This window comes from Corvus hawaiiensis, chromosome 3 (genome assembly GCF_020740725.1).
Source record: "Corvus hawaiiensis isolate bCorHaw1 chromosome 3, bCorHaw1.pri.cur, whole genome shotgun sequence".
Classification (NCBI taxonomy): Eukaryota; Metazoa; Chordata; class Aves; order Passeriformes; family Corvidae; genus Corvus; species Corvus hawaiiensis.
In genome coordinates, this window is record NC_063215.1 from 35,327,619 (window position 1) to 35,353,705 (window position 26,087).

At 40.2% G+C, this 26,087-nt stretch overlaps 1 long non-coding RNA gene across 1 annotated transcript; it reads right to left on the bottom strand.

Moving 5' to 3' along the window:
• Positions 1-4,480: 4,480 nt before the first annotated feature.
• LOC125324153 lies at positions 4,481-25,776 on the bottom strand. Its single transcript, XR_007202837.1, has 4 exons — positions 21,654-25,776; positions 21,167-21,335; positions 19,469-19,555; positions 4,481-10,154 (listed from the first exon to the last, which is right to left on the bottom strand). It is a non-coding gene; the product is annotated as an uncharacterized LOC125324153 (long non-coding RNA).
• Positions 25,777-26,087: the final 311 nt, after the last annotated feature.

Below are 26,087 nucleotides of genomic sequence, written 5' to 3' on the forward strand. Positions count from 1 at the left end.
TTTCTGCTGTGCTTTCCTCATCCCAGTGACAACTCCCACATACTGCCAGGCAACTATTCACAAGATCTTTGTTTTCCTTCTCCGAGGGCAAGTTTCCCACCAATGTCTTCATGCACAGTTAAAATACAGAAGACAGTTTCCAACCAACTAGCTCAGCTTCATTAACAAAAATTTATTTTCATTAGGTTCTTTTTAATTCTAACCTCTAGACTAGTAGCCAAATAAGTGACAATTACTTATGACTCTGGTATTGGTATACACTCTGCTACCTGTGTAGACACATACATAAAGAGAACACAAATTACTTAAGCCTAAATATCTGCTGCTAAATAAGAATCTCACTTTGAAAAGGCATAATACTGTTAATAGGCTCAATCCCAGAAAGATACATTGTGTGAAATTAATACCTCTGAGCTCAGCAAGAGTGCCTTGTTGTATGCCCACTGCTGAGGTGGAAAACTGTTGCTGAACAACTGTTCCTGTTCTACTTCCACTCCTGAATTTCTGTGCCCTACCAGCACACATGCTACTCAGGGCAGCATATTACTCCTGTATAATTTGACTGTTCTGCCTCATTCCTTAACATCCCAGAAGGTAAAAAAACCCCAAACAACCATACCACACACATAAAAAACACAAACAAACAAATAAACAGCAACAAAAGAAACACCTCTCAATTTACTTCTATTAAAACCTCAGGATATGCATAACTTGGCATAAATAACATAGGAAGTTTACAAACAAATTAATCTGTCTAATTATGAAAAAAGTGGGGAGAAATAATCCTTCTATCAATGAAGCCAGCTGCATATCTCTCCAGGTAAACAACACCACCCTCACTATTCAGGTATACAAACACCTCCTTTGTACTTAGCACTTTTAAATGGTATTGAGCTACAGATGTTAGTTACATCTATATTGGTAAATTAAACTTGTTAACCATAACTGTGTTAACAAATTGTTGAGAAATTATAATTGAAATTAGACAGATCTATGCCAGAGGTCTTTCTAGTAATTTAACTAAAGAAAAGGTCAAGGTCCAGAAAGAACCAAGTATTCCCAGAATTCATCTGCAGCAAATCAGCCCACATTGCAGAATGGGCTGTAATGGCTCTGACAGGCAAAGGGACTCCTCTTGCCTCACAACAACGTATGATGAAAACACATAACTCTTGAAGCTTAGAGGTTAGCCACAGGTTGTGCAGAGCTGTAGCAAGTGGCATTACAGGGAACGGTCACACTTGGACTTGCTTCACAGGAGGTGCATGTCTGCAGGCAGAGGCTGTCTGCACACAGCTCTTTGTCCAGATGTAACTTAAACTAAATCACATGGGTCTAACTCAACACTTCTCACCTTTCTGCACTGTACCAGAGGTGCTGGCAAGCATTCAGGGGTGACAGATTTTGCTGCCCTCTTTTAAGCCTGTTTGGAAACAGGTGTGCAGCTTCAGATCAAGGAACCCACCTCCATGCTCCAAGGGGAGGTACTGCCAAACTGGCAGTACTCCTCCTTTCTGCCCACCTGACCCATACCTCTAGCTCTTTGTTGAGATATGTGTATTTATCAGATAGAATTACTTTTGGTAGTTACCAGTGCAATTTAATGACTGGAACGAGCAGTAGTTTTAGAAGGAACAAGCTTTATCAACTTCGTGGAAGCACCCTTTGAGTGCCAATCAAACACTGAAAACAGAGACATGAAGAAGAGACAGATCTGGCACAAAGGGTATACAGTATAACAAACCAGTGTGGGGAAGAGCTAGGCCAAATTCACAACTATCTGTCACTGACAGTTTATGAAAATATACTGGTCCAAAATAGTATTTTTGTCCCTTTAATTTCTCCATTCCCACATTTGTCATTTTCATCATCTCCTTAAGGATCATTCACACCTTGTACCAAGTTTACAAAAACCTAATGATTATCTCCCTATTGATCACCTCATGGCACCCAACATCAATGCACCCTGGGCACCACTTCTGCTACACTCATCCTTCCAACAAGAGCTTTTCCCCCAGTATTTCTGGAAAAGTCAAGCCCCTTCCCTGGTTTTCTTGTTGAAAAAGTAATTCTAATCATTATCTCATTTGAAGAAAAGAGGAAGCAGAGTCAGAGTCTAACAGGATCTGTGTAGTGACTGAAATTTATCTTATGCTTACAATTATTAACTCTTGATTGCATATTATCAAACACCTCCAACCCATGTCAATGTAGGACTGTTTGCTACTGTCATAGCCATAGCCAGAATTTTATAGTGGACCTGTCAATTATCAGGAGTTTCCTACCAGTACCTTATTTTTAAATTTTTTTAATATCTCCCCTTATTTTTCTTCTCAGTGAAGTGGGCTGTGAAGGGCTGTGAGTCCTCCCACCACTTATGGGTTTCACACTGGTTATCAGGACTGGCAGTACACAAAGCACAGGAAGTGGGGTGTAGTGACTGTGGATGTGACTACACGCATGTGAAACACGACAGCTAAAAGCAATGGTGTGCATGAACCTTAGGTAAAGTTATGAAACATGCTTTTTTTACCCTTCTCTATTTGTATATTTTTCCTCTTAGATATCTCAGTTTCAAGCATAACAAGTTTTTGGGAAGATGCAGTCAGAAAGGCCTTCTTTTACACTTTCTAAACATATCTGGAGAATCATTAAGGAAAGAGGAGCTTCTGTTTACAAATTTTTTCTTGTTCTTTCTCAATGATTGAAGTTGGCTTACATTGTAAATGAATTTATTTATTTTTTTCTATCAGCTGTCACTCTATAATCTTAGTGTCCAAATTTATTCTCTTTATTCAGGAAAAAAAAGGGGAAGGGGAAGGGGAAGGGGAAGGGGAAGGGAAGGGAAGGGAAGGGAAGGGAAGGGAAGGGAAGGGAAGGGAAGGGAAGGGAAGGGAAGGGAAGGGAAGGGAAGGGAAGGGAAGGGAAGGGAAGGGAAGGGAAGGGAAGGGAAGGGAAAGGCTCTTTAATTTTTTTAAAGGAGGATCATTTTAGAGAAAAAAAGTTCTGTAAACATAATGAAGCCTCAGAAGTTGAAACCAAACCCAGAAAAATAAATACAATTATATTGTTTAAAATGTGTGTGTTATCCTTTGTTCAAAACATCACAAATAAAAGATGTGTCAAATGACAGTTAGGCTAATCTTTCACAAGAGAATTGCAGTATGCACCAACATAAAACTGAGACTATCCACAAAGCTTAACCACTTGGTTTCATAAGTAACTGCCTTCTATTTTAAAGACTTCAATTTGTTGGACAAGAAGGAAGTGGTAAGCCAAAGAGCGATTGAAATCTATGATCCATCACCACAGACGGAGCTGATGCATGGTCAGTGTAAAAATATAGAGTAGTAAAACAGAAAATGAGATAAACCAGATAGTGTCAGTACAAGATGGTTGCTTATTTTTCTGTGAATCATGAGAAAGTGGTGACTTCATTGCACATGAAACCCCGTAAAATGATAATACTTAGGTCTGCAGCTTTCACATGCCCAAAGGACTGTGCAGGCTGTGCAATTGAAATTGCTCTTGGGAAATAATGTGATTGCATCTCAACTGCCCAATGGGGCAGTTATTTCTGGCGACCATGGGTTGCAGGCATTTAGAGGATAAAATATGCATGTGAAATGATACCTGTACCATCCTCAGTGGGATGTCTGGTGCCTTCTTTTCATATAGCAGTGCTTACTACAGCTTCTCAACCAAGAGTTTTTCTCAGAGCACACCAGCAAATGCTTACTTCTGTATGCCTACAGCATATGACTCCTGCACAGACATACCCTCATATGCCCATTATACCAGTCTCACCATATTTTTCCATGGAAACAGAAATAAACACAGTTTAAGGAGATGACAAAGGCTATTTTGCTGACAGCTTTTTATAGCAAAAAGGTGTATAAGAAGGAGTCTTGACAGGTTAGATATATTAAGGTCATGAAACCAATTCTTTTGTCCAATATCTCTAGAAATGACTGCATTTTGGCATCTGCAGGTGACCGTGACTATGAAAAACTGCCAAAGTTAATATATGTTGTGTTATTCCTGAGCAGTGTCAGAAATTTATAAAAAGCATTTCCAGGGCTCTGCTAGCACTCCTGCAGCAGAAGCAGTGGAAATTTGGCAATTGCTCTATATGACATGGAAGAGGTATGTACGTCTCCCTCTGTTATACCGTTGTCTTGAAACCATGTAAACCTCCTTCAGCCAAATAAATACAGGTGAAGACAGCAATATTTCATTCTGGTGTCTCCAGGACTGTGAAACTGTTTCTGAACTGAAAATCCAGTTTCTTCTCAAGGTAGCCAGGCCTACTCTGCTTCAGTGAAAAAGATCTTCCTTTCTTTGAACTTCAGACTTTGCTCTCCACAATCCCACTCCATGAAGCAAGAATAAGGTGAATACTGATGAGCCACATGGAAAAGTTGGGGGAAAAAACCCAAAAGACTACTTCTGTTATCAGGAAGGTTATCGATTCTATTTTCTTGCTGACAGATAACACACACTGCCCATCACCTTTCCCCCCACCAAAAGTACTGAAAATTTATCTTATATTATTAATTCATCTCCTGACATAATGATTAACTTTGTTTTTCTCTTTGTCCAAATCTGTCCTGCAGACATTGGTTGGCCTTGTCATCTCTCAGTTTCAACACCTTTGCAGCAGCACTGGATAAAGAAGATACTGAAAAAGATACTGTCTCCAGGCACCTGCCCTTCCCCCACTAAGATGAGATGTCTGTCTCATAAATCAGCTCTCAGATAACATAATGAGATGAACCAAAAAAAAAAAAAGACAAAAAACTGTAACAGCAAAGGATTTGCCCATTTCTAGTGACATCTTCAATGTTGAAACAAGATGCTCCATGCACAATACTGTAACGCACTTCAGCAGATTCTAATCACGAAAAGCTTCTCTCGAACACCTACTCTCTGTGCTCAGTCACTGTTTGCATGCCAATCCCTGAATATTCCATATTCTCCAAAACTAGTGATTAAAAAAGTCTAATAAGACTAATTAATGCTAATTATAATAATCATTAACATATTTTCTCACATCCAGAACAGGTTTTATCCTCTTAATTTTCCTTAATGAGAAGGTTTTCCTGTAGTGTTCTTTATTTAATGTGAACTTACTGTAGCAAGTTTTGTTCTTCCACACAGTTTGTGATTTTGAAACCAAAAAATAGAAGGAGAAATAACTTTATATTTAATCCCAAAGTTTCAAACTGGTAGAAGAGTTTGAACTTAAAAGCCTACATATATGTTCTACTGTATAACTTAAAGACTATGGGAATAAAGCAAATCTCAGCAGAGTTTATTGGTACTCTCCAGTGGAACTGGGACAGTTATAACTCAGCAGACACAGGTCCAGACACCCCTGTGTTTTTCAGCAGATTTAGACTCTTCAGCACTTAATAATTTTTATTACTTGAGCCCCTAGTAATCATACATAACAAAGCAATCCAGTGCAGAAATCTCCCATTCTGCTATCAGAGTTTGCTCTGCATGAAAGAAAGTAATTTATCTCAGAGGTTTCCCAGACAACCTAAAACCTGCAAGGCTTTTTCAAGAGGTTAGGGTCTTGTGTCCAAGAACCCAGCACCAAGGGGCATGGTTGTACTTCTCAGTAAGAGAGGGACAGTGTGGGAACCACACACTGGACCCCTGATCAGTCTCCCTGTGAAGCCACTTCTCACCTTTGGTTTGGACCACTTCAACAGGCGCTCTGCTGGGCAGTGCCTGAACATCACAGGAGCAGCTCTCAGCTCGTAACAGTCAAGGGTACATTTGTTTTGGCTCTCTCCCAACAACACAGCCTTGTAACAGCATCCTAGTAGATGCTGCATCTTTGAACACACCACATCCTAAAACACACACCTTCTAATTTGTATGCTAAAAACACTCATCTGGTGGGTTGTAACACAGATCCTGTATTATTTCAGGCAGTCTGAACAGCAAAGAGACATAAACATGTCCTAAGGCCAGAGGGTGCCCAGGAGACATTAAAGCCAATTTATACTTAGTGTCCATTTGAGATGGTGCATCGAACATATGGTCCCAGCATTTGATCTGAGCCTGTGATGTTTTCAGCAATACAGGCATTGCATAATGCCCACTCTGTCTTCCTGGATGCCACAAAGTCCCGTCTGAGGCTGCCCTTTGTAAAATCCAGTCTTTCAGGTTACAGCTTCTTCACGTGGAGATGCGCACGTACACACAAGTCCAGCTATCATTTTACAGCACAAGAGGTCCTCTGCATGAGCACATGGCATATGCAATCAGGCTGTGTTTATTCTCTCTGGCTCTGAGGCCATCTGGCACTAGTGAAGTCTATTATCATCCAAAAAAGGGTGCCCGCATCCAAACTACATGTTGGGCATGGTGCCTGGCCCGTGCTAATTCTCAAAATATGCCCAGGAAATGTTTGGAAGAGGCCTGGGCTGACTGCCCGGGGGCAAACCATTCCAAGGACTGCTCAAACAATTTAACAGTGTAGACAATGGAGTTAGTGCCTGGGACTCTCTTCTGGCACTGTGGAATTTCCAGTGTAAGCAGAGCCTGCAACTGCAATGAAAAAGGCTGATTCCTTCATGGAGTACACTTCTCTCTGAGTGGCATAAAGCACTTCACATCTACTGCATGTTAAGACTGTCTTCAGAGATCAAAAGATTTCTGGAAGTCAAACTGCACATATTTTACTGTATCCTGGAAACACTGCAGACTGAGCACCTGAAAGTATAATAATGAACTGAGGATATATATAGGAAAGATATGTATAGGAAAGATCCATTTGTAATATTTGTCACTGTGTGTGGGCAGAGCTCTAGAGGAGCACAGGCAAGCCAGGTTACCAAGGGGTGTGCATAGGAACAGGCTTGCATGAGCCAAGACATAGAAAGGATTCAGCTGAGGAATCTAAAGCCAAACAGCTTTCAGGATGTTGGAGCTTCACATCCATAGGGGCGAGCATGGTTTTCACTCCTTTGGTTTTCACAGATTTGTGAGGAGACCACTTACAAATAAAGGAAAAGAAAAAGAACAGGAATGCTTTAAAGGTTCCTCATGCAAACTATGCACCCTGTAGCCATTTTAAACAAAGTAAGATGGGAAAAAAAAAAAAATCCCATTTATCCTAGATTAAAAGCTAATAAACTGAAATAAAAGTTTCTATAAACATGAATTGTTTTTCAGATTGCAACATTCCAACATTCCAACATGGAGATAGTGCAACACAAGATGCTTTCAAAAACCCATTTCTTCCTTTTTTGTAGTTAGTCCTAGGAAATGGGACAGTATATGGCTCCTGTAATAATCAAAGGCATTTTCTGAAACAATCAGAAGCATAGTTGGCTTTACCATCTTCACTTATCAGCACATACATGTACACCCACAGGACAGCGACATTTCACATGGCAATAACCAGTGTACAGAAACACAAGAGTGGAAAGGATTCCCCTGGACTCAGCTGCCTGCGACTGCAGCTGACCATGCCATATGGTTCCAAACATTTATCAAGCTCCATCTTCACAACTAAGTCATTTGCCTCCAAGACAGAGATGTTCTTGAATTTTAGCTCTCTGACACTCAGAAACGTGAAGTTACTCACAGCAAGTGAGCACCATTGCTCCTCATGACAACACTGTCATTGCTGAAATCTCTCTGCTTCCTCCTCTGCTCTTCACAGAGACAAGGCCTTCCCACTCACAGACTTGGGGTTAACCAAATCCTTTACAATGTGTCGAAGCTATTGATGATAAAGCTCTTTGCACTGTTAATGGCAAACCTTCAATAACTAGCATATACTTTTGACAGGAGGTTATCCCATCCAGATATCAGATTAGCTTGGCACAGTCTTCCTTTGAAAGATAGGTTGCATTTTTTATCTTTCACAGTAATAGCTTTCACTCTTTTTCCTAATAGTCTCAAACTACTCAAGTCAGGCTAACGGACATGAAGTTTTTGCTTTCCCTTTCATGGACACAGGTGTTACAGAAAGGGTGAATATAAGGATAATCTCACGAGGTCACAAAAATAGTGTTAACAAAAATCATAGCAGTTCTTTATCCTTTATATTTCCTTGTTTCTTATTTTCAGGTTTATTTGTGAGGATTTTTTGAAGTTTTTTTTTGGTTGGGAGTTTTTAATTATAATTTGTATAAAGAGTCAGAAAAAGAAGCTGGTACAATAGTGCAGTAAAACATTGAAAATTTAATTTTTTAACCTTAAGCTCTGCACTAGCTTAAACTATAGAATAAAGATCTCTCAGTTATAAGATAGGATTTTGTCACTGACATTTTTGTAAAGGAAAACATACCAAATCCAGGGGTTTCTTTGAGAATCAGCAAATCCCACTGAATGAAAATCCACAGGAGTCTCAGAGTATTACTGCACTGCAGGTATTAGTCAACAGCTTTAATGAGTTGACTGCCTAAGATTCAATTCACTTGCAAGTTTCAGTGAGTGTGTGTCGTTCTGCCTCTAAAGCTGACATGGTCTTAGCAGATCATAAAAGAAAAGGTGTTTCTCTTCTCAATTACTGAAAAATTCTTAAGGAGACTCATGGACTTAATTTAAAGCATCTGCCAAAATGACCATTCAGTGGAGAAAGTTTCAGCTGAAAACAATTTATTTGGGAATGCTATTAGTAATTTTAAAAAAAATTGGGACTGGAAGTTAGACGCTAACCATAACTAGCAGACATTTGTCCACCCAGATTTGCTGAGAAATTTTCGGGGTAGAGCTGCAGGTACCCTTGTTCTGTGTATGTTGACTACTACACCACACATCACATGTATGAATCACATGAGACGTATCACGCGTCGGCAATCTGAGCTTCTGACTGCGGGCGCTGCTTTCAAGTAAAACCGCAGACAGAATTGCTGTCACAATTATGCCAGCGTTTAACCTCATTTCAGTTCGTTTATATTTAAGTTTTTCTGTCTTCCCAGAGCTGTGCATCTCTTACGACAGCTACTGTATTTGGGCTAAGTTTCTGTATTCCTTCCAAGTTTGCATAAATCACAAGCTGTGGCTGTCTGGTATCCAAATGGACTTTTTCTGTCGTAAGCAGCTTCTACCACTTCCATCAAACATAGGCCTTTTCTTACTTTTGACACCTATATAACTGCAACAGTTTTTTTCTCTTAGTTCATGTATTCTGATTTCCCCTAAAATTTCCTTACTATAATTCTGTGTACCCTTTACCTTTCTGCCACCATATACTTTCTGAGATTACCAGGCAATTCTCGCAGTTTCCTTTCTTCTGGTGACCTTTTTTAATATCACTGTCTCTTAGAATTTATAAAAGTAGACAAACATAAACACCAAACTGCATATACACCTAGGGATTTGCATTGATTTCTAGTGTAATTACATTATCTAACTTTATCTACCTTTTCTTTCATGCTTTTCTGGTCATGGTTAGTTCCATTTGGTTCTCTGTAGCCCACCTCTTCAGTGAGCTCTCCGATTTATGCAGAAATTAATTCAATAGTTCCGTGAAACTGAAAAGGTAAACTTTCCAGGGTATGAACTATTTGCTTCTCTCACATTTGTCTTTATTTGTTTTTGTAGAGTGCTGTGCATGCCTAAATTTAAAATACTAAGTATAAGAGGTAATGCCGTTAACTCCTCAAACCCCAAAGTCACATGTCAGGTTGATTTTCAGGCTGAATATTCTGCATAAGGTCAGTTTCCCTCAGTCTGGGGGACAGGATAGCTCTGGGGACTGGATTCATGCCTCTGTCTTCATTTAAACATGGTGAGATATCAAATGTCTGGATGAAGGTGGCATATTGTACACATAAATTGTTGTGTTAACCTACTTGAGGGATGCCAAACAAAAGCAATATTTTGAACCTTTGTCATCTTCAAGTGACAAAAATTGTTGTGAACATGGTGTCCAAGTTCACATTACACACACATACACACAAAACTCCCACTGGCTCCTGGTGCTGCTACATAGACTTGATGAGAGTCTGCAGAGAAAAACTGCTCTTGGAAAACTGTCTTGGGAGCGGATTTTGTCATCAGCAGAATCCCACGGTTTCTGATGAATAGCTGTAGTAATTCAACAGTTCACTTCACAGATGCACTTTATGTCGATACCATACTGTCTTGTATCGAATAACCTTTCTCAGGGCAGCCATATATATCTAGAAAAAAAGAAAAAAAATATGAAGCATTACTGCAAGATTAATCAGCCAAAAAGACAGAGACCAGAGATTACTTATGAGCTGTGCACAAGAAACATTCTTCTTCCCATTTTGGAGGTGTACTCTGTAACAATGTTGAGTCCCCATCTTGATGTACTCACGATTACTCAGGCCTGCCTTCCCTCACAGCTCTTTATGTGCCTGTGGTTTGGGAGCTACAGCTCTCACCCCATAACCTAACATGAGACTCGGTGATCACTTAGGAAGAGCTCTCAGAAGCAGCAGTTGAAGACTCCGGCATGATGGGACCTCCCTGACAAACCCAGCTCTACGGGAACACTGTCATTCCTCAATCCCATCAGCTACAGACTGAGAGACCCTTCCCTGTATTGCATGACCCAACCCTTCCACCGCTGCAGTTTTCTTCTGTTCTTGATCTACTTTGCACAATTATTCATTCACTCACCACTGACAGAACTACAAATCACAGTTTCCTTTCTCTCCTTGCCTCTGTCTCCTGAATCCCTTCTCCGCTTGTACGTCAACCTTCTCTCTATTTTATTGTTATGTTTTGCCATATATAAATAGATGTCTCTTTGCATCTGACCTTTGGTTTGCAAAGCCTTCTCCGCCCTATGGCTCAGGAGAGGCCATTTTGGTCTTTCTGGTTTTGCAGTTCTCCCAAGAATGTAATTTCCTTGGGAAAAGGAAAAAGCAAAATTAAAAAAAAAGAAAGCAAATCTTCCCCTTCATATCAAAATCCATTCATCCACTTCTAATTTTAGTTTCCCTTAGTGAATGCTACCCTGTAATTAAAACATTGGCAGATGAGAATATTATAGAGCCTTGCAGTTCAAGTGAACATTATTGTTAAACGTAATAATTTTGTGTCTTACAGTCTAGTAAACTGACTGAAAACATGTAAGACCATCCAGATTAAGGCTTGCAAGGACCAGTTTACACTGCATCATTCAGACTCTGTTTCCACAGGTAGTATTTGCAACAGGACTAAAACCAGCATGCAGCTGATAGAGGACAACATACCAGGGCCAATGCTGACCTCTACCAGCAGACATTTTAACTTCCTTTTAACAGGGATGCTGTATAACTTTCTTGGAAACCTTTCATTCACAGATATGTTGAAGGTCAAGTAACAGAACCATTGCAGAACCAAGCTGCCTAAATCATTTCCTTCCCACCGCCTAACTACCCATATTCCACAGACCTCTCGTTTTCCTAACCTGAGTAGAAGGATTCAAATTAATAAGTGCCATGCTCAACAAAACAAATGCCACTGTCCACAAGCATTTTTCACTAGGAGTTCCACTTACAGGAGACTCCCTACAGCCACTCATCCCTCACTGCCTTCCATTTCATTAGCCATTCCTTCCATCCCCAACCCCATTTCTGTCCCAACCCTATGCACAGCGGCACCAGCAAAACTGAGGCAGCTGTGAGCAGCATTGTAGAGGTCGGAAAAAATGCCTGGGGAAGAGCAGCCCCTCTTAAACATGCTTTATGAAGATCAGATTGTTTCAAAGAGCAACTATCCCAAGGCATAGAAACAATTTGAACACTGTACAGCTGACATACACCTGCAACAGGACTAAACAGGGATTTTGCCTTTATTACATCAGCAAGATGCAAAGGTGCAAATCCTGTCAGTCCTCTACTCACCTGTTTTAGAGATTTTAGCCTGACAACTGAAGTAATACCACAGATACTTCTGTCAAGTAGAAAAAAATGAGCAAGCTCAGGAATATGGGTAAACTTCAAAAAGCAGATCCCAAGAGAGCATTAAAAGTTTTATCACTCCCTAGAAAACCAGCAAGGATGTGAACACCCAGAGCACGGCACATTAGCTCCCTACTCTTTCCTCTCATCTACCTTGCAATGCAGAAGATTTAGCCACATGTATCAACTTTTATCTTTAAGTTTTCTCTCGTACTGAATATGAGTCAGAATTTTTTCACAAAGCAAATCAGGCATTAGGGAAGGTGGCAGGAGAAATGGATCATGTATCTTCATGAGGAAGAGTATCCTTTTCTTATGAGGAGAGACTGTAGGAGCTGGGCCTGTTTAGTCTAGAGAAGAGAAGACTGAGAGGTGATCTCATCAAAACATAAATATCTCATAGGTGAGTGCCAAGAGGATGGTGTCAGATTCTTTTCAATGGCGCCCAGTGACAGGATGAGGAGCAATGGCCATAAAATAAAACACAAGCAGTTCCACCTCAACATGAGGAAGAACTTATTTATGTTGAGAGTGGCAGAACCCTGGAGCAGGCTGCCCAGGGAGGTCGTGGATCTCCTCTGTGGCAAATTCCAAATCCACCTGGACAGGTTCCTGTGCAACCTGCTCTAGGTGACCCTGCCTTTGCAGGGGAGTGGGACTGGATGGTCTCCAGAGGTTGCTTCCAACCCTAACAATCCTGTGATCCATGCCACACTGCCTGGAGGTAGGAATGCAGGGCTGTGCTTTCTTCTAAAATAAGGAGGGAAATTCTAAGACACTGGGTACTCTTTGTTAGGATTTATGCAGATGAGTAATTCTTTGCTTTGCTGTAAATACAGGGGAAACATATTTTTATATAAAGAAATAAAATAGGCTTATTTAAATAGAAAATAACTTTGCTTTTTAAACTTTCCAAACCAGTTTCAAAAAACTCTACCTCTGTACTCCTAAATCTCTAGCTTGCATTCACATTTTACTGATGAAACACACTGAAGTAAAACATGAATAGAAGTATTTAAATTGTGCTGTTTCAGTTTTAATCTGATCTCTCTGCAACCACCTTCATAGCTCTCTCTTTGGGAATTCTGCTGTCACAAAGCTCCTGTAGGGGTCTCCTGGTAAATTTTCTTGGCCTCCCAGCCCCTGTACAGATGATGTGCTGTCCTGCTCATTTTGGTATTAGCTATCAAAAGGGGATGGTGCGTTAATCAATGATGGGTTTAGCTTCCAACCTTCAATTATAGTTTTCACTTAAAAGGTTGCAGGACCAGCCTGTTTAAAGTCTCCTAAATATTAAAATTTCGAGTATTTTGCCTGTGGTGAGTGAATCTGGGCTATGAAGAGACGTGCAGTATTTCTTGTATCTGTAGTGATCCACAGAGCAGAAGTTCACTGGAAGTACCTAGTAGGAAAGCAGGCTCTTTGCCATAAGTTTGTCTTTCCCCTGCTCTCATCTGCATGCACTGCATCATGCCAAGAGGCAGACAGCTCTCTCACTTATTCCTCCAGCCTGCCCTGGGAGCCTTCAGTGCCTTTTATAAGTTCATTTCTCATGCCTGGGAATAAAGGGTTTGTCTTCCAGATTTCAGCTGAAGTAATGCATTGACCAGGTTATGAAATCCAGCATCTCTCTTGCATGTTCCCTCCTCCTGAGGAGTTCACTATCTTACTCCCAAGAGATTTTAATGTGCAAACTACATGCCAGAGGAGAACACTACACACCCATCCAATGTGCAGAGAAAGCAGGATGAATCCACTAACTGATATGTTGCTACATGACATGAGCTTGCTGCTGCTTCCCACGAATATTGCCAGTGAAGGTATTCAAGGTCATCTTGCACAGAAAAGAGACGTATCACACACACATGCATGATTGTTCCTTGAACGGCAGCTAACTTCACAGAAAGCTGAGTTAATCTTGGCCAAGCTAAAATAAAATATTCCAGAGACTAACAGTATTGTGCAGGGGAGCTACAGAAGCTGTCCAAATGGTTAATTAAGAGTACAAGGAATAGTGGGCAAAATGTTAGTGGTGGAGAAGACCTTAGGCATCCAGTTAGAGACAAGCATTTCATTGTATTCCATCATTTCAAAAGCAAGCATTTATAGAACCAGCCTGCTGCATATGGGTCTCCTCTTTTTGCCCTGAAGGATGTTCCCCAGCTCATCTAGATAGTCCTTGGCTTACTTTAAGGTTAAGTCTACTTTAAGTTCAGATGTGTATGTGGACATTCTTGTCAGTCATAATTTGCTATAGAAAAATAAAAGTGAGACTGCCTGAATAAAGGTGTACAAGTCAGATTAAGTGGGAGGTTCGGTTCAGTTTGATCCAAGCCCAGAAGTTTATGTGGCAATAGTGCATAGTAAAACAGGTAGAACAGATCGCAACAAACTCTCAGTTTTCAGGTTATGTACATGAGCTCATATCTTATCATCTAGGATTAATATCATTACAGTACAAAATCCTTTCCTCAGCACCCAAATTTCCAAACATTAATGTCATTCAGATATCCTGAATTGCTGCTATATAGAAGTCAAACAGTACTAAATTTACTTCTTGGCACAGAAACATTTTCACAGTCAGAGCATTTTGTGTAAAATGTCATTCAAGTTTGACAACTAAGTGGAAGACAGAAATCCCCATCCAGGGGTATCCATCCCATCAGCCAGACTTGAATCCCATTCATTTTGTGTGCACTAAATTAATTTTTGTGGTTTGTAACATGTGAAACCTGTCCAATACTTGCAATACTCTAGCTACAGTTACAGTTTTTCTGGATGAGTTATCCTGGACAGAGCAGCAGTCACAGCACAGATCATTAAAATGGATCAACTGGGGACCTAAGGCCTGGATCCACTTTGCAGGATTTATTCCTTCTGACATCCTTGACTTCTCTTCAAAGTCTCACCACCTCTTAGCAGCTCTCCTCCCTTACAGGAGGTAGGTCCTTTTTCTGAGGAAATAGCTCATGGTGTATGTATCAATAAATGAATTCCAGAAGGAACACACACTTCTAGCCCACAAGCTCTTGGGTATCTGACCTCAATAGATGGAGAAGCAAGCCCCTCAAACTGTGCAATCATCTCTCTTGGGCACAAACCAACTCAACAGCAAAATTAATTCCAACATGATTCACAACTAAGTGTTTCATTCATTGTGAGCAAAGAGTTCTCAGAACTTTATTTCCCATAGGGAGAGGGAGAAGGGATATTTTAACTATCAACCACGGTTCAGGGCAAAACAAGCACTGAAACACTTCCCCAGAAGTGTTAGGTTGGGGGTTTTTGTTTTTCTGGCTTTTTATCAGTTTGATTTTTCCATCTGTAGGTGAGAAAAAAGGTGAGAAAAAGGCAGAAGACAGACATGGTAATGGAAGCTGGAAAAGAAGTACAAAGGATTGTGTCAGCACTTGCATCCAGTCTGAACTATGCAAAATATCATGAGCTCTTGTGGACTGAAACGCTGTAGATGTGTATAATGCATGCACTTACACAAGCAGAAGAAAAACCCCTTGCTAGGTTTTTTGTTTGGTTTTTTTTTCCTATCAGCACCAGAAACATGAGCTTTGCCCCTTGCTAGAGGCCTGAACTGTTCTTGTGCACATTTTAGAGCACGATTCAGAAAAAGTTCTTTTTTTGTCACTGGCCCCATTACCTAATGTTTTGCAGTCCTGCCCAATAAAGATTTATTCATCTCATATGTTCCTGGTTGTGACCTTATGTTCGGCTGCAGTTGGACTGCTTTGCACTCCAAGGCTCTTTCCTCAGCATTCCAAACCTGGGAGCTGCTGTGCCTGGGAAGACCAGCCTGCAGAGCCTCACTGGACAGTAAATCAGCCCTTGAAGGCCCAAACTTTTTAAATCGAGCATTCAGCCTCATCTGTTTTGTTATTGCACTAATACTGCCCTGAGGAAAATCACAAAGAAGAGTCCAATATATTTCAAATATGTTATTTAACTGAAGCATGTTTTCTTAGATTCAGTTTGAATATTGCAATGCTTAACTTTTCTTTGAATACCCCTACGTGCTGCTTATGATGAAAGTATCAGACCCAGCTTTTCACTGAAAATAGGAACCTACCATGAGGGTTTACATGACTGAAGTGGGAACTGTACTTATCCTGCCAGCCCCCTGATTAGGACTTGTTTCACACTGAAGTTACCTGCAGCAAAATCTCATCCTTCCACAAAATGTGTGCAGCTGTGCAGTCCAGAAAATGTGACTCAAAAGTTTTCTTTTAAAGCATTGCCCTCCTTCACTCTCCCTCGGTGGTCAGAAGTTCATGAGGATCATCCCCACATTTGTTTCAATCCCTTCAGTATTTAGTTCCTCAAACCAGCTACTTTTCCCTCCTGGTGAAGCCCCATGGCAAATCTTGTACTTGAGAACTAGCAGTGACATTTTTTTCTCTGCTCAGGGAAACTCAGTGATTAACACAGGAGAGGCTCAGTGCTGACATATCTTAGCAAAGGTGGTGTTTCAGTATCATGAGATATTCACCTTCTAATAGTTATTTGACAATGATATCAAGATCTGTGATATTAATTGCAGCTAATTTCTCCTACTCACCATGCTGAAAGTGAAGTTCAAGCTGTGGATTAATGGCCCTTTGCTACTTATGAGGTTCTTTATAGCTAATTTGGCATCATCCATCAAGCTTCATTCATGTATTTATTGAACAAAATGAGCAGGGTTTAACCAGTGAAGGTGAGTTAATAAAAAATAATGAAGGCTATTTCTTAGACGCTCTGAGGAACTCAGTACTTGAACCTTTCAACTAGCATTTACTTACCCAGATAACTATTTTATGTGATCTTCCATTTTTCTTTATTCATTTTGCTCAGTATATTGCTTTTTCACATATTTCACTCTCCCTAAAAAAAACTAAGACACCAAGAGCATAAGAAAAATAAGCTGTCATTATTACATCAGTGGTTTTGATAGGAGGAAGTGGGACTAGTACAAAAGTTGTTTTATCTGCACTGAATTCACTGACTTTACAAGGGACCTGTCTTTTGCTCTTGGCTTAAGTAGCAGAAAGTTGTGCTTGAGGTGCTGCCACTATATGAAAAGTACTTTTCAGTGATCTGAGAAAGAACATATATGAGACTAGAATTATTGTGTGTTTCCTCAAGAAGCAGAAGTTTAACATCATATCAAGCCTTTCCCTCAGATTTTCTCTGTGAGAGAAAATTCAGCAGTGTTTGACCTAGAAACCTCAGACAAATAATAATAGCTGCAGAAAAACAGTTTTTAATAGGATTGCATTTCACAGTTTCAGAAAAACATGAATTCCCCTCACTTTGTGTGGATTCTCTAAACAGGAAAGTCCAATTCCCTTTGGATTCTTCCCCTCTGAGCAAGGGTGAGACTGAGTCATCCTCCATTTGTTTGTCTTTGATGACAAATATTACTCTCAACTTTCAAACAATGTCAGCAAGAAAACGGAGTATCTGGAGCTTGCTCAGTTATACTTCTACCTTTCCAAAATGCTACATAATAAATATGCATATCGGTAATTTTAAACACTTGAATACCTTCACTGGCTTTAGCTGGGATGTTTCTAACATTAAAACTTGCTGAATGAAGACCATCATACTTATTGAAGCCATGCCTCTTTTGTGATAGTAATGTGGCATTCTGGGCAGTGAGACAGACTTAGAAATTTCTTAGTTTAGACATACTTTTCTGGGAGCACCATGACATTCAGGATTTAACACAACCACTTATGTTGAAGGTGCCACCTACACTGGGTGGGTAAGTTTTTGGACAAACCACACTGTTCCCCTGCAGAGAGCACTGCTAAGACTGCCAGCCTTGTCTCTGGAAGCTGCTAATTCTCTTTGTGCACCTGTGAGTCCCAAGTGCAAGGTGTATGATGGAAACCATTTGAAAACAGCCCACTCTGCAGCAAGCAATGGATTTAGTCTGGAATTTTATGTCTTCTTTCCTCATTGATTCAATTACGGTTCTATCTGAAGCAGTGACAAAAGCAGAGTGCTGGAACTTCAGCTATCCAATTTAAAGGCAAATAATTCCATACCAGACTACAAAATGCTGCACACAGAAAATATGAATATTAATGTATTGCAGTTTTAGCTGTCAGAGTCTTTTCTCTGTGCAGCATTTTGCCCTGCTGAGCAATGAAATAGGTGTTCTGTAGCGCCAGGCTCTTTTCACAACAGACAGGCTGAAATTGCTTCCTTGGTTAGACAGCTCACCCTTGAGGTATGCTCAAAGCATATCCTTTTTTGCACATCTATACAGCAACTTCCAATTAGGGAGGCAATATAAGCAGCAAGAGTCAGCAGGGGAGGGAATAAGATGTTCTTTGTCTCCAGACAGAAAATTCCTTGCTGAAAAAAATGTTGGGATTCGGCATGTCAAAGTTCCTTTGCTTTTACTCATGTGAGAGAATTCACATACATGTTCACGACTTTCCTAGAGCCTGTTGGAACTACAGCTCTCAGAACTTGGACTATTCAGAGAGCAGGGAATGTTTGTCTGATCCTCCGCAGTAACATTTTATGGAGAAAAGCTTTCTTCTCCCAAGAATATTCTCATTTGCAAATGTGACACAGCCTCTTCTCCATCTGATAGAGGTTTTCCACTAAATTCAGTCTGGGCAAAATAACTAAGCAAATCCTGCTGTTATTCCTACTTGTTGCTGTGTGTTGATTTTCTGTAGTCATTCCTAATGCAATACGAGAAGAGAAAAAAGAATATACTTTTCAAATAGGGGACAAAAATACACTTCACAAGATTATCTCCAAGTTGCTGTTCATCATCAAAGGTTGAGATGGCTGGACAGTGTTAAGACAACACCAAGCAATTACCAACTTGTATTAAATATCCAGCAAAGCTCCATCTCAGCAGGGATTCTAAACCATGCCCTTGAGCAAGTCTTTGGGGAAATCAACAGTAACACTCCTATCCTCACAGCTCATGACTTTTTTTCTGAGAATACAAAACTGATTTGATTATTTTCAGGCTCCACAATATTCTAGTCTGTGTTCATGTTTGCAATAGATTGCAATGCCTTAATAATATGCCTGTGGTTTACTGGTAAGCAGAAAGGCTAAGCAGTACCTAGCTCAATCCAGCATGAAATCTGAAGCAGTATTGGGGTTAAGTTTGAACCCTTCATGCCACCTTTGCAGTTTCTGAGTTTTCTTTAACTTTTGGCTTTGTAGCCTCAAAGTAACTTCAGTCAAAACATCTGAGCATTGTCAGGTTTCAGGTCAAAAGTATGTCAAAAGTAGAGTTTTACATGAATCTCACCCAACAGTAAATCCCTTCCTGCATTTGATATTCAGCCTAAGCTCCCTTGAAAAGTTTTAGGTTTTGTGGTGAATATTTCTCACAGCTCTAGGTTGAATAAATCTGGAATGTTATACCCCTCTCAGCAGGTTTCATCCAAATCCCAGCCAATTTTACAGACATCCTCATGACTATGAGGAGAGTGGGTAAAAGCAAAGATTTTGTTGGTTTACAGTCAGATTCTCAAGCCTTATGCACTGTCCTGTGCCAGTCAGAACAATAAAACAAAACAGCAATTGTCCCTTTTTTTTCCACTTACCAGTTTTACATAGCAAATATCGAGGGCAAAGTTCTCAGTGAATGCGTCATGAAACACTTATCTCCTTTTAGATTCATTGGATTCATGCTACAATAAAAAACATTTTAGAGTCACAGCAACAAATATTTTCTACAGTCTGTTAAAAATGGTCCATTTTTCACCCTCAGAGGCAGTCTCAGCTCCTCAGTTCAGCTGCCACCCTTCAAGAATGCCCAAATCCCTTCTTTCCTCTGTTTATCCCAAGAAAATCCCCTGGATAGTTACATTTCTGCAAATAGGTGCCACACAGCTTCCTTTATCCCAACTACACAGAGAACCAGCATAGGAAACTTGTGCACCAGAGGGACCTGAGAGGATAGACTGCAGAATCACTGAATGGGTCAGGTTGGAAGGGACCACAGTGGGTCATCTCCAGTGAGGGAGACTCCACAACCTCTCTGGGCAATCTGTTCCAGAGCTCAGTCACCCACACAGTAAAGTTGCTCTTCCTCATATCCAGGTGGAACTTCCTGTGTTTCAGTGTCTGCTTGTTGCCTCTTGTCCTATTGATTGGCACCACTGAGAAGGACATGGAAACATCCTCTGACACCCTCCTTTCAGATACTCAGAGACATTGATGGGGTCCCCTCTCAGTCATTTCTTCTTGAGGCTGAACAGGCCCAGCTCCCTCAGCCTTTCCTTGCAAGAGAGATGCTCCAGTCCCTTAATTGTCTTTGTTGCCCTTTGCTGGACCTGCTCAGAAGCAACCGGATGCACAGTCTTCCAGGTTCAAACATGCATAGCCCAGCCAGCAAAAGACCTGACCTGACAAGATTTTTGTCAGAGCTGTGGCATGACCATGCACCACAACCTATGTCTGTGCAAGGGGACTCTGGTGGGTCCGTCACATGAGTGAAACTGTAAAAACAGTAGCTTTCAGTGGTAGGTAGGCCCCAAACCTCAGGAAAGAGATGATGTTCTATCCCATGCTTAACTGTTATTCAGAAGGCAGATTTCCTGCTTCAGACTCAGACAGTAGTTTTCAGTGTTGTTATCAGCCTTGGAGAGGTTCCTGGACACAAACTTCCTAACACATAGGAATATGCCTCCTCAGTTTTGTCTCTCATTGTCATGAAGAAAGCCCAAAAAGTTACTTTACAAAAATTTTCCTTGTCTTTTTCTTCATAGCCGTTACCTAAAGGCCATGAAAACAAAAGTAGCTAAATATGAGAAGTTATATTCCTTCATTGGAAAATTTAAATTGTTAACTCTAATCTGCAATGAAAAACTTTGTGCAACACTGCTTTTAATTTGTCATGCAGAGTAGATTAAAATATCTAAAGAAATTATACTGAAGACACTGCAAACCAGAAAATAACCTTTGCAACAGTCCTTGTTTAAATGATTTCAAGCATAACACTTCATATTGCAAGTTCCCTGACATTCTACCTGTATGTTTGAACACTGGAGGCAAAGACTCTCCTTCACAAAAGAGAACATTTAAGGTTTTCCATCACTCAAAGTGTCCTATAGGAAGAATAATCCAGCTGCTGGTAAACTGATGGCAAATTCTAGTCAGGCATGCATTCAGAGGACAACTTCCTGGTCCCTATAGGCTTAAGAAACAATACAGCCTGTTACACCAGTCAGAAAATGAGGCCCTGTGGGTCAGTTCTGCAAAAACCACAAACATAGCACCAAATAGAAAGGATTACTAACCTCTATTCAAACAGGGCTCTCTTGGTAGGTTGTGTTATGCAACTTTTCCAAAAGCATGTTAGATATTGGCAGACACTGAGAAATATCATCCAAGTCCTGTTTTTTTTTCTCTCTCTCTCCCTCTCCCTCTTTTTCTTCTTCCTTTAATATAGTCAGTCAATTTGGTGTCCTGGAGAGAGAAAAAATGTTCCATGAAGAAATCACTTTGAAGCTTAATTTTTCACTGCCAAAGTACTTGGGACACTTGTTTTTTCCAGTATTTCTCTAACTCTTGTTATCACTACTGCTGACTCATCTCCTGATGCCGAGGGAAAAACAGCTTTATGAGAACACGAAGAGGTCATGACTGAATTATTTTGGCTGTTATAAATGGCTCTGCAACTCATTCTCTGCACTGCTATTAAACAGATTTTCAAAAATTCTGGATCAAAGCTAATGTTCCAGAGTAGGAAGATTCCCAAAGAGGTGGCGAAGCATGTAGCCTTACCTCTGGAGCAGAAGCAGCATCTCTCAACCAGTTGTGGTGAACATCACTCTCCTGCATACTGCTGAAGCACTACTCCACAGCAATTCCATTCAGCACACCCCAGTAGGAAAAGAATATCTCCAACCTTCCCTTTAAGTTCTTATGAGGTGCAGTAAATCAGGACTGATACATCAAGGCACTTCTGGAAAACATAAAAGTTCTGCTATTTTCCTCTTTTTTCCCTGCCTCCAAAGCTTGCCGATGGATTTTGTTGGTATAGAAACAAAAAAACCCCACTGAATTATTTCTCCCTCTTTCATAAAATCCCACATTCTCTCTGCATACACATCTAAATATATCCAACAGCAAATAAAGTAATTGCAATAAATCACAATTTCAATGAATTTTACCTGCATTTGCTGCCTATAAATCTTAGTGAAGTTATGAAATAACTTTTTCATATACTTTTGCAGAAGTTATTTGTAAATTCCTTTAACAAAAACTTGTTCATATATTATGCTGTTTGTGACCGGTTCAGTGTAAAAATTTTTAACAACATTATGTGCAACTGCATCCCATTAATCAGTCAGATGGGTTGTCTATTCCTTTATCAGAGGCAGAACATTATGTGACAAGAATATGAACAGACTAGGCAGCTAAACACAGCATTGATCTGGAACGAATCTTTAAGTCTTTCTACTTTTCTCAAGATTTTAATCAAAGTATTAATCAAGAGTATTGATCAGATGTCTGTGTGTGTGTGTGTGTGTGTGTGTGTGTGTACATGTGAAGATGGCAGGGATAGGTCATGAAGAGATATAAAACTGGAAAATCCCTTCTATTAAGAACCACTCCTGGATACTTTCCTTACCAGGAGCTGCACTGTGCAAGCCATGAGCTAGTAGGTTGTTCAGCTAATCCCCATCTGGTGAAATTAAAGAGCATTTTGCAGCTCACATGCTACAATGAATGTCAAATTATTTATAGGCAAAGGGACATAGTAACAGAGGGGAAGCTTTCTCCTGTCCTGAAATGGGTTTGCCTTGCAATTCTCAGCCTCATCAGACAAAATATCTCACAATCAGACAGAACAATGGATGAGCTGGACTGCTGCATTAAAGGGACATGGTGGCAGCCTGAGAACAAAGGCCATTGCTGCTGCATGTTGTGCAGGAGACCATCCTGGGGGAGATGTGCCCTTTTCCCATCACGTACTGCAGTCACACCTACAAGAAAGGCAGACAGAAAAAAGCTCAAGTTTGGCATCCTCTGAGGTTTTAGGCATGGAATGCTTGCTCCATAATTACTATTAGCACAAAGAAAGTTGCTCTGAACAGGGAAGAAGTCAAACTTTGTCTGCTTAGAAAGTCAAAGACAAGGTTGCCAACACAGTGTAAACATGTCCAGCTTCGGCTGCAAGCTGACAGAAGGTCATGAGGATCACAGTATCAGAGATAATCACCTGCCTCTCTCCAAAATCCTATCTCAGGTGTCCCCTTCCTTAATCAAGTTCTTGGTGTGCTTTGTTCCATCTGTCAGTTACTTGGAACTGTCACTGAAATTTGGAATATTTTTCATTAAGACCTGCTGTGAGAAGTCTGGGATAAGCACAATGAAAAGAAAGCAAGAATAAATCTTCTCAGTACATGTTCAGCTGAGGGCTGATGGCATGAGCTTCTCCTGAGCATTTCTAGTCCTGGCATTCATGAGAGTACTGATAAAATATGGCTAACATCTGTCAATCCCTATTTCAACAGTAAACTTCACAGTTGAATAAACATACTTCTAAGCACGGCAGTTAGGTTTTCTTTTTAAGCACGTCGTTTCCTTACCCCTTCACAGAGAAATTACTTTCATAGGAAATTTAAAATAAATAGAAGAGAAAGTTCAGTATAGACATGTGGTGTTCATCAAGGAGAACTTCCAAATCAGCAGGAGTTTTCCTTTACAGAGCTGGAAACCATCACCATACCATCATCATCTGCTCATTTGGATCCCACCAGCTACCATGGATGAAAGCCATTAGCCCCCTTGCCTGCCAGTTTGACCAACAGCACTTTCAGCAGTTTAGTCTCCAGAGGCTGATAAAATGGGGGGAAAAATAACCTATCATGATGCGTATTTGCCTATTTTTGTTCCTAAGAGTGGGTCCTGAGCAGGTTACTCCTTTAGTTGCTATTAAAATGCCAGAGCACCATAGCAATCATAGTAGAAGTTTGCTTACTATGACACTCAGGATTACTCTTGGCCATGCATCCTCCAGAAGCACAGGGCACACTTATCTCCTCCCATCAGATGAGTATACACGTGGCCACTTAAAAATTCCAGTGTTGAGCAGTCTTTTCCTTTAAGCTTGGATGGCTTGTTTTGAATCAGTTCAGGATAAACGTTAGGTAGCATTTCCACAAGAAATCACCATGTCTGTCCACCCCACAGAATTTTCAATGCCCTAGAAAGAATTAAAAGTAGCTCATAGTTGTACTCCAGAACACACTTCTAATGAGAAGCAATAAGTGTCCTCTTGATATATTTATCTGTACCTGTAGGTTTCTTCTGAAATATTTTCTCTTTTTACCCTGATGTTTCCATTTAATTCACTTATTCTTTCTTCTCTCATTATTAGCTCCTTTCAGTTTTCAATTAACTGCTTTCAGCGTTCATATCCCTTAACATCTGTAACTATTTTGTTTCTCCCATTACACTCCTTTCCTGGTTTCCATGTTGCATATACTTACACTAATTCAGTAGAGGCTTTGTTAATTGTAATTCCTCCACATGATGTAGGCTGAGGCATAGGATATCTCACCAGCCACTACACAAAGGGGAGACATACCATGAAGGCAATTTCTTTTGCCAGCATGAGAGATGCTTTCCACAGCCCCCATCTGTGGGATGAAACAGGTTTGGTTGTACCAAGTAAAACCCTGGCTCCATCAGGAGAACATTTGTCATAGCTACGATTTCTCCATTTTTCTCCCTCTCACCACAGCTTTGCCTTGAATGTTATAGAATGAACTTGTCTAATCCAGAAGATGCTGAGAAAGTTTTATAGTCTGATTCTCTCCCAGTTGTTTTCCCAGTTTCTATTTCTCTCCCTCTGATAAGCTTTGTCCAATAGGAATTATCATTGTGATACCATTTTAAAATTAATTTTTCAGGTTAATTTGTTCAAGTGTGGATGTAAGGAAAAGATTTATTTCCAAAAAACTTTTTGCTGCTTTTGGCAAACATATTATGTTCTTCTACTATATCTGATTCTTTTGGAAACAGGGCTTGAAAGAAGCTTTGATGTCAATATATTATCTTTACAGATCCTTTGAGCATTTCAAAGCCTGTGGACATTATGGTAATAACTTACAATATGTCTTGATGAAGATCTCAAGCCAGTATATCAATACCAGTGAAGCTCTTTAGGACAAATAGCATTGCACATAATGCTGAAAAAAAGCCATTTTCTTTTTTCTCTTTCAAGTTTTGATAGCTAGAGGATACAAGCAAAGTGACTGTGGCACAGCCCCAGGCATAGGGGATCGATTCCCCTTGCCTAGCTACCTTGCTAATGAAGAGGATCCAAAATGGCAAAACACATCAGTCTGAATTTTTGTTCAAGTAACGTTCAGTCCCACAGAGACGGCGGTTATTCCCCATGTCAGCAGTCACTAGTATGATCTTCTGCAACAAAATTCAAATCATTTGTTCAGCATCTGCACTGAATTAATTCTGTGTTTGAGCTGTGGCAGGGTGCAATGAATAATCTCTGCAGTTGCTCATTCGTGCTTGCAATAAACTTCACTACTTCTGCACACTTTCACTTGTCAGTAGGGCACTGAAACACAGATCACAGAAAAAGTAATTGCCATTTATAGTCCAACAGAGCAACAGATAGACCCTACACCAAAATAATGTCTGTTCATTCAGTTCATTCTTTCTCCACACGGCAAGGCAGAAGGATCAAACCTGGACATTTTTTGAGATGTCAAACTTGGCAACTTGAGTTCAAAACTCATTCTGAATATCCACCATGTTTGCAAACCTTTTATATCTCTCCTCTCTGAGAGAGGATCAGTGGGGTCTCAGCACAGTCAGTTAACCCATTAGGTCTTGATTAGGTCTTGATTTCAGATTTTGCCACTGTGTTTGTGATTTTGAGCATATCACTCAAGTTTTCAACGTTTTTGCTCTCTTGCTTAAAGCTAAACATTCAGATTGACCACTTCATAGAAATTTTATAAATATTGATTATTATTTCTATCATGTTCAACTACTGCAGGCAAAAAGCATCAGAGAATTTTTTAAAAAGAATATTTGCTGTCTTAGAGCTGCAAGTTATATAAAATCCATCTATCTATCCCCCTTAGTAAAGAATTGACTACAGCATCCAGAAGTATAAAGGAACAACATCTCCATCAACAAGAAGTTCTGCAGTGTTAGAACTTCCCCCATAATCAGTTTGTT